The sequence below is a fragment of the Bos indicus genome, chromosome 3 (genome assembly GCF_029378745.1).
Source record: "Bos indicus isolate NIAB-ARS_2022 breed Sahiwal x Tharparkar chromosome 3, NIAB-ARS_B.indTharparkar_mat_pri_1.0, whole genome shotgun sequence".
Lineage (NCBI taxonomy): Eukaryota > Metazoa > Chordata > Mammalia > Artiodactyla > Bovidae > Bos > Bos indicus.
The window spans coordinates 57,935,706-57,952,273 of record NC_091762.1 but is presented as its reverse complement, the minus strand read 5'-3'; the positions used below and the strand labels follow the sequence as shown (position 1 = coordinate 57,952,273).

The 16,568-nt window shown below is 41.6% G+C and overlaps 1 protein-coding gene across 1 annotated transcript in view; it reads right to left on the bottom strand.

The window, feature by feature from the left end:
* Window positions 1-16,568, bottom strand: part of ODF2L (outer dense fiber of sperm tails 2 like) — a 402,314-nt gene that overhangs the window by 51,711 nt on the left and 334,035 nt on the right. The gene's annotated exons all lie outside the window — the stretch shown is intronic.

Sequence of the window (16,568 nt, the reverse complement as noted above, 5' to 3'; positions counted from 1 at the left end):
AATATGCTCAGGAATGTGCACAGGCATACAGAAGAAGGATGTTTCCCCCTAGCAGTCTTAGCTTGGGAGACACTCTGGAAGGTTACTCTGCTACACCCCAGGTGGCACCAGAGAAAAAGGGGAAATCAAGCCAAAGCTTTAATGGTGAAGAACTGGACATCAGGCTGGGATGCCATCAGGTCTACCCCTGGTGCACCGCTACCCCTCCTCGGTAGTAGAATGAGGAGGGACGGCAGTAGGCCACCTGCATCGGTAAGAGAAGGGTTAAATCTGGCCAGGGAAGGAAGCTTAGGTGGAATGCCTGTCCCTGCCCCCATCTAGAGCAGGGAGGGATGCCTCCAGTAGAAAAAAGCCACAGCACTCTGTGCTGCTTTTTTCTCTCTTATGGATGGGAGCTAGCAGTCCCAGAGCCACCCCCTTTGAATTGTATATTGAAACACTAGGATATGTTTGATCCCCAGAGCCTAAAAAGGCCCTTACCTACAGGCTGTCTTTGCTTTAAGAGAGAACCTTACCTTCCCAGAGAGGCCATCCCTGCTGGGACAACACCTCATCAGTCAGTCCACCCCTCTCATCAGAGCCAATTTGAACACACTCTGGTTTAACTTTTAGCTATGACACTATGACTACAAAAAGGAGAGATGACATTTCTGACACTAAATGGCCATGATATTCTTTAGACTCTGGAGAAAACTGGTTAAAATGAAATCTTTTTGAAATTGCAAGATTATTTCTTTTTGCATGTGCAGTTAGGAAAAAGCTGACTTGTTAAAATACTTTTTTTGGAGTTCCATTCCTGCCTGAGAAACAAAAACATGCCTGGGGAAAATCCTGAAGCTAAATCTTATCATGTCCTTGAGATTCACAGCCCACTCTGTCTGAGATTCCAGCCATGAGCAAATCAGTAGAATGTCAAGCCAATTTGCCGGGGGGGGGTGGGGGGGTGGGGGGGGGTGGGGGGGGCAGGGAAATAGGGCAAAGAAACATTTTAAATTTCAAGCATCTATTGAGATAATCATATGGCTTTATTTTTCAATTTGTTAATGTGGTGTATTACATTGATTGATTTGCAGATATTGAAGAATCCTTGCATCCCTTAACAAGTCGTGCTGGGAAAACTGGTCAACCACTTGTAAAAGAATGAAACTAGAAGACTTTCTAACACCATATGCAAAAATAAACTCAAAATGGATTAAAGATCTAAATGTAAGACCAGAAACTATAAAACTCCTAGAGGAGAACATAGGCAAAACACTCTCCGACATAAATCACAGCAGGATCCTCTATGACCCACCTCCCAGAATACTGGAATAAAAGCAAAAATAAACAAATGGCACCTAATTAAAATTAAAAGCTTCTGCACAACAAAGGAAACTATAAGCAAGGTGAAAAGACAGCCTTCAGAATGGGAGAAAATAATAGCAAATGAAGCAACTGACAAACAACTAATCTCAAAAATATACAAGCAACTCCTGTAGCTCAATTCCAGAAAAACAAACGACCCAAACAAAAAATGGGCCAAAGAACTAAATAGACATTTCTCCAAAGAAGACATACAGATGGCTAACAAACACATGAAAAGATGCTCAACATCACTCATTATCAGAGAAATGCAAATTAAAGCTACAATGAGATACCATTTCACACCAGTCAGAATGGCTGTGGTCCAAAAGTCTACAAGCAATAAATGCTGGAGAGGGTGTGGAGAAAAGGGAACTCTCTTACACTGTTGGTGGGAATGCAAACTAGTACAGCCACTATGGAGAACAGTGTGGAGATTCCTTAAAAAACTGGAAATAGAACTGCCTTATGACCCAGCAATCCCACTTCTCGGGCATTACACTGAGAAAACCAAAATTGAAAGAGACACATGTACCCCAATGTTCATCGCAGCACTGTTTATAATAGCCAGGACATGGAAGCAACCTAGATGCCCATCAGCAGACGAATGGATAAGAAAGCTGTGGTACATATACACAATGAAGTATTACTCAGCCATTAAAAAGAATACATTTGAATCAGTTCTAATGAGGTGGATGAAACTGGAGCCTATTATACAGAGTGAAGTAAGCCAGAAAGCAAAACACCCATACAGTATACTAACGCATATATATGGAATTTAGAAAGATGGTAACAATAACCCTGTATATGAGATAGCAAAAGAGACACAGATGTATAGAACAGTATTTTGGACTCTGTGGGAGAGGGAGAGGATGGGATGATTTGGGAGAATGACATTGAAACATGTATAATATCATATAAGAAACAAATCACCAGTCCAGGTTCTATGTAGGATACAGGATGCTTGGGGCTGGTGCACTGGGATGATCCAGAGGGATGGTACGGGAAGGGAGGTGGGAGGGGGGTTCAGGATGGAGAACACGTGTATACCCGTGGTGGATTCATGTTGATGTATGGCAAAACCAATACAATATTGTAAAGTAATTAGCCTCCAATTAAAATAAATAAATTTAAATTAAAAAAAATAAATTTCAAGCAGAAAACTGTGAGGTCTCTGTCCAGATGTATATGTATCTCAGTGTGTGTCTTCATCTTTGGGCAATGTTGCTGAAGGTTAATTGTCCTAAAGAGAAGTAAGCATTTACAAATCAAACAATTCTAGATTCAAGAAAATTATAGGAGAAGGCAATGGCACCCCACTCCAGTACTCTTGCCTGGAAAATCCCAGGGACGACAGAGCCTGGCGGGCTGCCGTCTATGGGGTCGCACAGAGTTGGACATGACTGAAGCGACTTAGCAGCAGCAGCAGTGGGAAAATATAGTAAATTATGAATAAGGGGTTCAATAATGATGCTTAAGTTGTTGTGTAATGGATTGCAGATAATATGATAATGTCGTTTATTAATTCGGTGTACCCAGGAGTTTATGATAAATTGGAAAGCTATTATCTCACATTTTGTACAGTTACAGAGAATAATTTTAAGAACATAAAGATTAAACCCTTTGCTCAAGGTATCATAGTTATCAAGATATGCAATATTTAGGAGTTGAAGCCAGGTTTTCTGAGACTAAACATAATTTTCTCCCCATTTCATGACGCTTCCTCCTGTCTAACCTGATTAACATGAACTACACATGTAATTTCTAGTTGAGAAATGACTTGCCCAATCAGCAGTATAAAGAATTAGGAAAATAAATATTATGCAGGCATATTCATAGATCTTATCTCTAGTGGAGTGGGGTATTTTAATGAAGTTATTTACCACTGGTCTGAGGCTCTATATGTTTAAAATTTATTTTTAAATGCAGTGTTATTATTTATTCTCATGAAGAGAATTCTCTCGTGTACAATATGACCATATAGACAGAGTCAGGATTAAGAGCTTGCCTGGTGGCTCAGATGGTAAAGAATCCACCTGCAATGCAGAAGACATGGGTGAGGAAGACATGCTGGAGAAGGAATGATAACCCCATCCAGTATTCTTGCCTGGAGAATTCCATGGACAGATGAGCCTGTGGTCTACAGTCCATGGGGTCGCAAAGAGTCAGAAACAACTGAGCGGAAACTATCATATTGGATTAATAGGCTGAATAAATCTCCACCATACCCTCGGCACCCATCCTCCTCAAGTAATACTGCTGGTAAAATGTAGTAAAACCAGAAAAAATATGAAGGACACCAAGCCAGTTTGAAATGTATCTGTGTGCCTCTCCTCATATCGCTTTACCTATAGTCTTAGCATATTCTAGATGAACCATGAATACTTTTTTCTTGACTTATTTATTTGATAAGAATAAAACATATATACCTTTCACTTTCAAAAAAAGAAAATTATACTAAATGAATTTCAGGCTTGTGTGAACTGGGACATATTTACTATTGAATTGGTACCTGATATTAATGTTTATTTATTGACTTTGTGAAAATACTTTTGTAAATGACATAGCTTTGGGTGATTTATGTTTACCAATCTACAGAATGATGATATAAAGTACAGTTCATGGTTGCTGAAGGAAAGTAGGACGTGTGTTTTCAATAAAAAGTTCTAACAAATAGAATTACATTCTGCTAAGGGAAAAGGAAGTAAATCTGAACTTATAGGTAGCTGTTCTCTGAGTGGGCAAATACAAAATATAAAAAGGTTGTGACAAATAAAAAAGGTTTGTGGCAGGTAGAGGAGAGTTTTGTGCATCATCCAAATTTCTTAAGTCATTAAACTGCCTTTTATTGATACTTTGAATGACTATTGTTTCACGGTGAATGTAAAGTGGTACCAAACTAGAATTTGTTTTTCTCTCCCCTTTAAAAGAACAAAGTCTTCTTGGAATATGGCTTTTGATAACAGACTATATAAATTTCTTTCTCTTTAAGTGATTCATACTTGCTTTTAAAATCTTTTGTTACTTTGATGAAATGAATGAGTTATTTCATAATGATCTATGGAGACTATGGCACACATAGACAAAGCTCATTCTGCTTCTACAAAGTTAACCCTTCATCAGGGAATTTAAAATGGATAAAAAATGGCTATAAACTAAACAGTCAGGACTATGGGAAGTTTAAGCTCCCTGACAAACCCCACTTTTAAGCCTTTCCTGGCTTCAGGGTTAATATCTCACAAGAGAGAAAAAAAATGGTTAAAATGTGTTTTCTGCAATTTCCAGTGATTGGGACACCCACTTTGCTGGACAGGTCACACAGACATTGGCATAAAAAACTTCACGAGCTTCTTAGAGACTATCATTTTCACAGATATCCTCGGTCATCAGGCAAGGACGGCAGAACAAAAGGATTGGTTACATGGGATTGAATAAACTGCTAAATATGATTACAATTTTTGTAATTTTGTCTGACATACTACTGGCTTCTAATCTTTGTTTACAGATATAAAGAAACTCCTCTCTTCAAGTTACTAATGGTTTAAAACAATTTAGTGATATACACCAGTTGGTAAAATTATAACTTTTTTCTCTCTGCCTCATCTCTCCAGAAATTGGAGGCTTATCAGATATAAACCTCAAAATATACTGGGGAGCTCTAAAAGAAAAATCCACCCAACTGATGTCAGGCCTATGGCATCTATTATGTTTCACTGAATATTAAGTTCTAGTTTTGTTAATTAAGGTCTGTATATACTAAGATTCACTTCTGAGACAGTTCCTTGTGGTTATGATATATTGGAAAGAGGTTTAATTAAGTTATTATAAAAGGCACTTGCCGGGAGCCGGCGAGAGACATTCCACTCGTGACAAAGGTCATGAGGAAGGAGGCTCGGCATACGCAAAGGCGGGATCGAGCCTCAGGAGTCCGCCCGGATATTCCCGAGCATCTACCCGCCAAAAACCAGAGTCTGCCTACTTTATTGCTTTGTGCTCTCACCTCTGACTTTACTGGGGGCTGTCCCCCACCACCATCTCGCTCTCTCTGTCAAAGAGTTAACCTACAGCTCCAATTAATAAAGTTCCTGGGCAATTAGGAGTGTTTAAATCCAAACCCCTCAGATGGCTCTCTAACTCGCCTGTCAAGTTTACCCAGACTCCTACAGCTATGCATACGATTGTTTACAGTCTCCCAGCCTTGAGAGGCACGGGAAGCTTAAGATATTCAAATAGCTTAGAGCCTCTCAGAGAGTTAGAAACTGTCAGAATAAAACAAGTAAAAGATTTCATTGATGAGCCAATGCTTGCTGCCAAGTTTCCACATCCCCTGAATTGTATCCTTGAATGTGTATTAATTAATATAGTTGGTATGTAGAAAAAATAAGTAGTGGCCTTGGTGTTAGTAACTTTAGACCCTTAAGGTAATAAATTCTTTCCTTTGTTGTAAACCCATTACACATCCGCCCTATAGGAATGCAATTTTATCTTCGGAAGATGGCACCAAACCTTAAAATAATTACTCTTAGAGAAAATAAGTCTTACTGTTGATAAGTCTTTGTCAAGAGCCATAAAATGTTAATAGGCCTTCTGGCCAGAAGATGATGTAAATCACCTAAACCATTTGTATACGATAAATTTGCAGGAAAGAAACCCTGGTTTTTGATAAGGATCAAAAACTGCTGACTTTGCATCCCCTATTATCCTCTATGTGTAACTTAGGGTATATAAGCCCCTGTTAAAAATAAAGCTACGGGCCTTGCTCACCAACGCTTGGTCTCCCCATGTCATTCTACCCTTCAAATTCCAGCTGAGTCTCCATCTGGAGCGCGGATATCCTCTGCTACCATTTATTTGCCTGGGCTTCTAAGACCCACTCGAGAAGGTGTCTAAGGTGGGGCACCTTCCGCTATTCGAGAGGGCGCCTGCGGCCTCCGTGGTCAGAGCTAACCTGGTGTCACGGGTTATATTGATTTTCCGCGTAAACCAAGCTACTCAGCTTCTTTTCTCCACTGAATTTTCCTACTGAGCTATCCTCATTCTATTACTCTTTATATCTCTAATTAACATTTGAATAGGTCACCTAAGCCATCTCTCCTTTGAATACCCTGGATCAGCCGGGGCTGGACCCCGGCAGGCACTCTGAGTTTTTTTTCTAAAGTTTATCTCAGTAACCAGTCTTTGAATAAAGATCAGATGCTTGGAGAGGGCACTGGCGACCCACTCCAGTATTCTTGCCTGGAAACTCCCATGGACGGAGGAGCCCAGTGGGCTGCAGTCCATGGGGTCGCTAAGAGTCGGACACAACTGAGTGACTTCACTTTCACTTTTCACTTTCATGCCTTGGAGAAGGAAATGGCAACCCACTCCAGTGTTCTTGCCTGGAGAATCCAGGGGATCCTGGTGGGCTGCCGTCCATGGGGTCGCACAGAATCTGACACGACTGACGTGACTTAGCAGCAGCAGCAGCAGCATATGCTCCAGGATCTACAACCAGGAGATTAACAACAGGCCAGAGTCATTTAACAAACTAAGTCAGATGATCTGGAGATGTCACTGGGCTATACCTAATGGAAGTTCTTGACTTAAAAGCTCTTACTTATGATTTTGCTATTCAGTTCAGTTCAGTCACTCAGTCGTGTCCGACTCTTTGCGACCCCATGACCCACAACATGCCAGGCCTCCCTGTCCATCACCAACTCCTGAAGTCCACCCAAACCCATGTCCATTGAGTTGGTGATGCCATCCAACCATCTCATCCTCTGTCATCCCCTTCTCCTCATGCCCTCAATCTTTCCCAGCATCAGGGTCTTTTCCAAAAAGTCAGCTCTTCGCATCAGGTGGCCAAAGTATCGGGGTTGCAGCTTCAACATCAGTCCTTCCAATGAACACCTAGGATTGATCTTCTTTAGGATGGACTGGTTGGATCTCCTTGCAGTCCAAGGGACTCTCAAGAGTCTTTTCCAACACCACAGTTCAAAAACATCAATTCTTCTGCGCTCAGCTTTCTTTAAATCCAACTCTCACATCCATACATGACCACTGGAAAAACCATAGCCTTGACTATTACTATTAAATATATTGTTTTTTATACTGCTTGTTGCAAAAGTGTTGTCCCTTACATTATCAAGTGTGTGACTGAGCCACTGATATAATGATGGTGTACAGTTCCATATGAAATTCATAATTATAATGGTGTGACTCTGTATATGAGAAGAAGCAACAAGAAGGAATATTTTCCTGGACCAACAGACTAGTGAGATAGGGGTGGTCCAGAGACTTTTGCTACTCACAGGGCCTAGTCGAGTAACAGCACACTGAGTGACCTATCAGTGAAACCTTCAACAGACCTGGGAATGAGCCTTCCCAGCACTGTGGGACAAGATGGTCATGAAATGTCCTCCGAACCACGGGCATACTCATGGCCATAAAGGGGCCCTGTGACTGGAAACTGACACTTGCCAGTTAAATTATGCCAAAGATTAAATCATGGACACTACAGCTGCTGACCTTCAACATCCCCTGAGTGGAATTCAGGATGAAAATCAGGAATTAGACACTCACTCTGTGCTCTGATAAAAGTGAACAAAACAGGCCTTCAGGTAGGCCTTCAAATATTTTCAAAGATTTCTTGAGCCCAAATTCTTTCATCTTCTCATACCTAGAAAAACACTGAAATTGTTAATGGTGACAACTACTTTGGCTTATATGTTAATACTGCAATAAAGAGGCTGAAGCCTACTTGGACAAACTTAGACAACTGGCTACCTGGCTATAAGTCTCCCTAAAATAGCTGTCTACATTGGGGTTCAGACCCGTTCTTCTGAAAAGAAATGGTAAGATTTACTTTGTTAAGATTCAGGTTATCCCTCTTTCAACTACTTCTAACTGGGTTTGTTATACCTACATTCAAAATGTGTATGAACACGCCAAATGGCTCCATTCTTATAAACAGGGCAGCCCAAGTGCTGACTCTATCTAGACCAGGATCAAAGTTACTACCAAATGTGACCTGATTCTTACTCTTGCTTGGACTGCTAACTACAATAATTCTTTTTACTGATTATTGGTCTCTGCCTTTTTAATCTACTTGTCTAGTCTGTTCTTTCTAAAGGGTACAGTGGCTTCCCAGACAAAGTAAAGGTGATGAAGAAATTCTGGTCACACTTCAAAAGGGACTCCCCTGATGTTCTACTCTCATCACAGATACAATTTTGATTTACAAGCTCTCCTTGGTAGAAAACTATCTCGACTGTAATAATTGTAATCATCTTATTCTTGCTGTTTGCTCCTTATATCTGTAAGTGTATAATGAATTTTGTATCTAAGCAGCTTGAGGCATTTAAGTTACAAATGGTTGTTCAAGCTCCTATGATTGCCACAGCCTCCTCCAACTATTACTTGGGGCCCCTGGATCAGAGATCCTCAACATGAGGGTAAGAAGAATATGCTGCCTCAACAATTTAGGGTCTGTGCCCCTTATCAGCAGGAAGAAGTTACAGAAAGCTTTCTCTGCCCCTTTCCCTGGCAACCATATTCTGCTAAAAGAAAACCGGGGGAATGAAAGAGTTAAAGCTTAGGCAGGCAGTCCAAGGCCCTTTAAGGAGGAGGTGAACATTCTCCCTCATGCTTTCCTTATGCCTTGTGCAACAATGTATCTTGCCCAAGAACTGGCCTTTCTTTAGAAGCTAATGATCACATAGCACAATGTCTTACTCACAGAAATGCTTTTCTTAGATCAGATCAGATCAGTCGCTCAGCCGTGTCGGACTCTTTGCTACCCCATGAATCGCAGCATGCCAGGCCTCCCTGTCCATCACCAACTCCTGGAGTTCACTCAGACTCATGTCCATCAAGTCAGTGATGCCATCCAGCCATCTCATCCTCTGTCGTCCCCTTCTCTTGCCCCCAATCCCTCCCAGTATCAGAGTCTTTTCCAATGAGTCAACTCTTCGCATGAGGTGGCCAAAGTACTGGAGTTTCAGCTTTAGCATCATTCCTTCCAAAGAAATCCCAGGGCTCATCTCCTTCAGAATGGACTGGTTGCATCTCCTTGCAGTCCAAGGGACTCTCAAGAGTCTTCTCCAACACCACAGTTCAAAAGCATCAATTCTTCAGCGCTCAGCCTTCTTCACAGTCCAACTCTCACATCCATACATGACCACTGGAAAAACCATAGCCTTGACTAGACGGACCTTTGTTGGCAAAGTGATGTCTCTGCTTTTGAATATGCTATCTAGGTTGCTCATAACTTTCCTTCCAAGGAGTAAGCGTCTTTTCATTTCATGGCTGCAGTCACCATCTGCAGTGATTTTGGAGCCCAGAAAAATAAAGTCTGACACTGTTTCCACTGTTTCCACTGTTTCCCCATCTATTTCCCATGAAGTCATGGGACCAGATGCCATGATCTTCGTTTTCTGAATGTTGAGCTTTAAGCCAATTTTTTCACTCTCCTCTTTCATTTTCATCAAGAAGCTTTTTAGTTCCTCTTTACTTTCTGCCATAAGGATGGTGTCATCTGCATATCTGAGGTTATTGATATTTCTCCCGGCAATCTTGATTCCAGCTTGTGTTTCTTCCAGTCCAGCGTTTCTCATGATGTACTCTGCATATAAGTTAAATAAGCAGGGTGACAATATACAGCCTTGACGTACTCCTTTTCCTATTTGGAACCAGTCTGTTGTTCCATGTCCAGTTCTAACTGTTGCTTCCTGACCTGCATACACATTTCTCAAGAGGCAGATCAGGTGGTCTGGTATTCCCATCTCTTTCAGAATTTTCCACAGTTTATTGTGATCCACACAGTCAAAGGCTTTGGCATAGTCAATAAAGCAGAAATAGATGTTTTTCTGGAACTCTCTTGCTTTTTCCATGATCCAGCGGATGTTGGCAATTTGATCTCTGGCTTTTCTTAGGCTCTATGTTAATGATTATAATTCTAACACATCTTGCCTGGGAACCTGTTTCTCAAGAGGTGCCCCTGATTACACAGCAACAGTATGTCTCACCCAGAGTCAGTTGCCCAGAACTGTTCTCCTTGGCTAATCTTGTGCCAAAGTTATCTCAGGATGTATGCCTTGGGAAAGGGTTTGATGAAATTCTTACAACCTTGAGGTATTCTTTTTATCTATTTTCAACATCTAGTTGAGAACTATATGAGGCCCCCTTAAACTAGTGAGGTGGCTACTCTCCTTCCCCCTTCTGATGTCTATATCAGAAGCTTTTTCTGTCGCTTTCTCTTTAAATAAAATCTGCACAAAGCTCTGAGTGACTGAGACTGTCTTTGGTCCAGGAGTTAAATTTTCTCCTTTGGAGACCACGAATCCGGCGGCACCATTCTCCAATCACGGTGTAAGCTATTAAACCCAGCTATCTGTGTTGATGTTGTTAATTTCAACCTTGTACTTAGTAGTTGTTTCTTTACAAAGAGGAAACAATGGTGTTACCACAAAAATCCATAGTTAATGCAATATTTTTTTCCTGAGTTCTGAAGAAAACACAGGCCTTTCCCATAAGAATTAATAAAGACTACACAGACTACCTCTTTCTAGTGTAAGGAGTGTAATCATGAAGTGTGGCCCAAGGACCAGCAGCCTCAGCATCACCTGGGAGCTGAATAAAAGTGCAGACTATAGACCTTACCTTGACCTCCAGAGTTGGAATCTGCATTTGAACAGGTAATTCTCAGGAATATTTAAATTTGAAAAGCACTATGCCAAGTATCTTTTGGTCTACTCTAGAAGGTCTGTGCAGGCTAATTTTGTTTGCTGAGAGTTTTGCCTGGGGATTCAGAGCCGCAGGTACCTATACTCCAAAAACAGAAGGCGGAGCCCTAATCCCCATTTGCAGATCTGGTTAATGTTGATTCCTGTTCTTTGTCTGTCTGGTGGGGTGAAATGAAGTAGCCGAAGCAGCATAAGGAGAGAAGGAAAACAGAAAAATTTACTGTCCCCTGTTGGTGGGAATAGGGGAAGTCAAGGAATCTGGCAGAGCCCGGGGCTTCTCAGAGGTATTGAGGACAGAATTAGACCAGGAAGAAAACAAAAAGGGAAACTAGGGAAGAAGGGGAGAAGGAAATGGCACCCCACTCCGGTGCTCTTGCCTGAAGAATCCCATGGACGGAGGAGCCTGGTGGCCTGCAGTCCATGGGGTCGCTAAGAGTCGGACACGACTGAGCGACTTCGCTTTCACTTTTCACTTGCATGCATTGGAGAAGGAAATGGCAACCCACTCCAATGTTCTTGCCTGGAGAATCCCAGGGACGGCGGAGCCTGGTGGGCTGCCGTCTATGGGGTCGCACAGAGTCAGGCACGACTGAAGCGACTTAGCAGCAGCAGCAGCAGCAGGGAAGAACAGAGTCAAGATTTTATACTTCTGCTTTTGTTCTGAATCTCTCTGGTTATTTTTCATCTTTTAAAATAATTTCCCCTACATCTTTGCTTTCTCTTTTTTCTTCTCTGAAAAAATGGTAGTAATATCTTATACATGGCATGATACTATACACTATGTGAAACTCCAGTACTTTGGCCACCTCATGCGAAGAGTTGACTCATTGGAAAAGACTCTGATACTGGGAGGGATTGGGGGCAAGAGGAGAAGCGGACGACAGAGGATGAGATGGCTGGATGGCATCACTGACTCGATGGATGTGAGTCTGAGTGAACTCCGGGAGTTGGTGATGGACAGGGAGGCCTGGTGTGCTGCAATTCATGGGGTCGCAAAGAGTCAGACATGACTGAGTGACTGAACTGAACTGAACTGATACACTATCTGGTACATAATAGATAGAACAATATTTTATAGAAAGCAACTTTATAGAATTTTTTGCAAATGAAAAATATTCCATACCTTTCTCACATTTTCTTTATTATGCTATGTGCTCAGTCACTCAGTCGTGACCAACTCTTCGTGAACCTATGGACTATAGCCTGCCACACTCCTCTGTCCATGAGATTCTCTAGGCAAGAATACTGGAGTGGGTTGCCATGTACTCCTCCAAGGGATCTCCCCAACCCAGGGATTGAACCCATGTCTATTAGTCTTTTGCATTGGCAGGCAGATTCTTTATCACTAGCTTGGATTATCATTAAAAGTAGTTCTTGTTTCCATTCATTTGGGCAAATTTTGCAGGGTTTTCTTGTGCACAAAATCATCTTCATTATTGCCATCATGAGGGTGGAGTTATTGTTGTTCAGTTTCTCAGCTGTGTCCGACTCTTTGTGACCCCACAGACTGCAGCACACCAGGCTTTCCAGTCCTTCACCATCTCCAGAGTTTACTCAAACTCATGTCCATTAAGTTGGTGATGCCATCCAATCATCTCATCCTCTGTCGCCCCCTTTTCCTCCAACCTTCAATCTTCCCCAGCATCAGAATCTTTTCCAATATCCTTTTCCAAGATCCAAGATGCAAAAGCCAGCTTTTTGCATCAGATAGCCAAAGTATTGGAGCTTCAGCTTAAGCATCAGTCCTTCCAATGAGTATTCACGATTGACTTCCTTTAGGATTGACTGGTTTGATCTCCTTGCTGTCCACAGTTCAAAAGCATCAGTTCTTTAGTACTCAGCCTTCTTTATAGCCCAACTCTCACATCTGTGCATGACTACTGAGAAAACCATACCTTTGACTAAACAGACTTTGTCAGCAAAGTGATTTCTCTGCTTTTTAAAATCTATCTAGGTTTGTCATAACTTTTCTTCCAAAGAGCAAGCATCTTTTAATTCCATGGCTGCAGTCACTATCCACCATGATTTTGGAGCCCAAGGAAATAAAGTCTGCCACTGTTTCTATTGTTTCCCCATTTATTTGCCATGAAGTGATGGGACCAGATGCCATGATCTTAGTTTTTTGTTGCAAAATCCCAGAGGTGAAAGACTGCATGGGGATAATTCAAGAAATGAGAAATGAAGTGAAAGCTCTCTGTGCTTTGGCGAAGTGGTGACTCAATAAACACAAATGACTTCCCAGACCCTATTTGCACCATCCACTGCACTCCTTTGCCTTGAAAATGAGAGTAACTGTAAAGAAAATGGGATAAGGCAGGTGTCCAATGTGCCATCTTAGTCCTTAGCAAGGTCTATGTTTTATTCAAGCTCTGCTCAATACTATGGGGCAACTTAATTGGGAAAATAACTTGAAAAAGAATAGATACAGGCACATATGCACGATCGAATCACTTTGTTGTACACTTGGAACTAACAAAATATTGTTCATCAACTATACTCCAATATGAAGTAAAAAGTTAAAACAAATTTAGTCTACAACTGTTTTTACCTTGTGTTTCGATTTAGTTCAAAAACACTGCAAAACTGAAGTGGCCCATAAGCTTTGTAGCCAAGACACACAGAGGATGATATTTTCCTCTTCTCAATGGGATTGCTGACAAGCTGAAACAAAAGCCTGAGAGAAAATTATTCAAAGCTTTTGGGGACTCCTCAAGATGTCAGATCTCCTGATTCTCTGACCCCAACTGCATGTTTAACTCACTTTGATTATGGGTCTCTACCTGTAGATTCCATGAGAAAACAGAGAGGCCTTCTGGGATCAGCCTGAACTGTAGATTTAGACAATGAACAAAAATGTGCTTTAGATTCTTCATTTACTGAAACTGAAGAACTCTTATTTTCTTGAAAACAGATAAAAACAGTAGAATCTTAAAATGTATATAACATTGAAATAAATGCTTAAACACTGTATTCCTATTTTTCTTCACTTCAGGTTTGTTTCAGTTCTCAGATATCATAAAATCTATAGGAGCAGATTTTTTTTTGAATGAAAGGATAATGTGGGGTTTTGTTGTTGTTGACAAGGTCTCACACTTTACAGGACATGGACACTGCTCAGGAATGACTTTAAGTCACTTAGTCAAGTCAGGATTTGCCAGCTTTCTCGTTTTGTCTCCTGTAGGGTCAGCGTGGTCAGAAGAGAAGGTAGGAAGAAGAGATACTCAGCCAGCCCAGCCCCAGGTCTGGTTTCTGAGAGTAGAAAGTGTTCTTAGGTAGGTCAGAACAGAGGCCATGGGAAAGGGCTTTCAGGAGTGAATATGACTCCCAAGACACAGTTGAAAAAAAAAAGGGGGGCGGGGAGTCCAGGGACTAGGAATCTGAAGAGGCAGGTGATGAGAGTGGAATCCTGCCAAGTGGCCAGACCTAGGGATTAGGTTCCAGAACCAAGGAATCAAAAAGCAGATAGACAGGAATGGATGTCATACCTGGACTCTCAGCCCAAGGTGAGCAAAATCTGCCTGTGTTTTTCAGGTTTTAGACCAGATGACGTTGGATACAACTGCTCACTTATGATTGTTCTTTATAAAGCATTGCATGCACTCTGTAGCCAATATTCTCCACCCCTACATTCTAAGGGAGCCTTTGTAACTGTTGACAAGAACAAGTAAGTAGAGAAAGAGCTGGATGTCGGCCCTCAGCTCCCACCTTAGCCAGTGAACAACTCACATAAGTGTGCACAGTGGTAAGAAGAAACTTCCCTGATTGTGGCAAAAAGCTACTGTCATGATGTGGCTTACGCATTTAATTTTTTAGTATATTGCTTTACTGATGGGAATAATGTTTTTCTTGAAAGCATAAGAGATTAGTAAAAGAAAATTAAATGCCAAGGAAAGCTGACAATAAAGTGCATTGTTGCAGTCAATGAGTCACAGTTCCAGGCAAAGCCTTTGAAGTTGCCACACCTGGTAGCTTCCACTCAGACACAGCATGAGTGAGAGGGAAAAAAATGGCTGTGAATCAGCCCCAGAAGACAAGACAACTCGACTGACCTCTGAGCTATAGCATGAGCAACTCTGGTAGCCACATGGTGACCAGTGACATTCGTTCTCCAGCACCCCCGAGAGAGCACCAAAACCCAAGCTACTTCTTTTAAGAGGAATCAAGAGGGAAACGGTTCCAGAGAAAGAGATACTTTTAAAATTGGGGAGATTATTTTCACACTATAATCCAGGGCTGCTTCTTATTCTGCTTTACTTTACTTCTCTGACTCTGTTCATTGATTTATTCAACAAATATTTATTGAGTATTTACTGAATTAGGTACTAAGGAGGTAGTGAGAAAAACAGGCAGGGTCCCTCTGTCATAAGCCCCTCAGCGGGAAGCAGGCAGCCGGTAACACAATATGAATGTGACACTATAGCCATGATCATGCTTCACAGGGAAGGTACCTGATGCAATGACAGAGTGAAAGAGAGGATTCTAGGTGGTAGAGAGCTCAGCTCAGGCTCCCAGGGCAGTAAAAGAATCTGTAGGAAAAGCAGGCGAGAAGCAGTGGGAGGGAAGTTTACAAACAGAAGGACAGTAAAAGACAAATTCCCTTCAATATCCCTCAACATTTTAGCTCTTAACACTTCATTTCTAGTTTCTTGAGAACATAGAGACATGGTTCAGTAGAAAATGGAACCTGGAACCTAGAGTCAGTCGGTCTCATTCTAACCCTGTAATAATACTCACACAGCTTTGAACAAGTTTGAATCTCAGTTTTGTTACCAGTGAGACAGAAATGATAAAACCCAGCACATGATAAAATTAGCTCCCTTCCCCATTGGCTAATTTTCATAATCTGTCTGAGACCCAATGTCTTCGTTGACAAATAGTAGTAAAAATTATACCTGTTCTAGGGAATTGAAATTTAAGTGGGTTCACTTGTAAACTCTAAAGCATTATATAATTATCAGGTAACATTAATCGCCTATAAAATATTTGTGAGGCCTACTATCCTCCAGATCCTGTGAGAGCTATTGGAGAAATAGAAGGTTGACTGAGGCACAGCCTTGCTCTCAGGAGAGAGTTGCTAAAAGAGAAATCCATTCTTTTCCTTGATTCAGAGAGAAAAGGCAGCAAGGACGGAAGGAACGGCCTCTGTGGCCTGCACAGGCATGCGATTCCTGGCACTTGGCCCTCCCCGGGGGATACCCGATCCCTTCCCTCCAGTCATCAGCTGACCTAAGGGTCTCAGGGAGAGGGTTACAGGATGGATTTTTGAATCTTCAAAATAAGCAGACAAAGGAACCTTCCATCAAACAAAAAATTACCTGAGAGCCATAGGGAAGTAGTTGCTCTGACTGATGGAGGAAGTTTTCAAAGATGAAGAGAGAAAAATAGATCTCTGTGTGTCTAGTAAAAGTGGATGGAAAAACCCAGATTCTCTGATTCCCAGCCCAGCCAGCCAGCCAGCCCTCCTTCTTTGAAGCTCCTTTTGCCTTATTTTCCTATTCCTTTTGA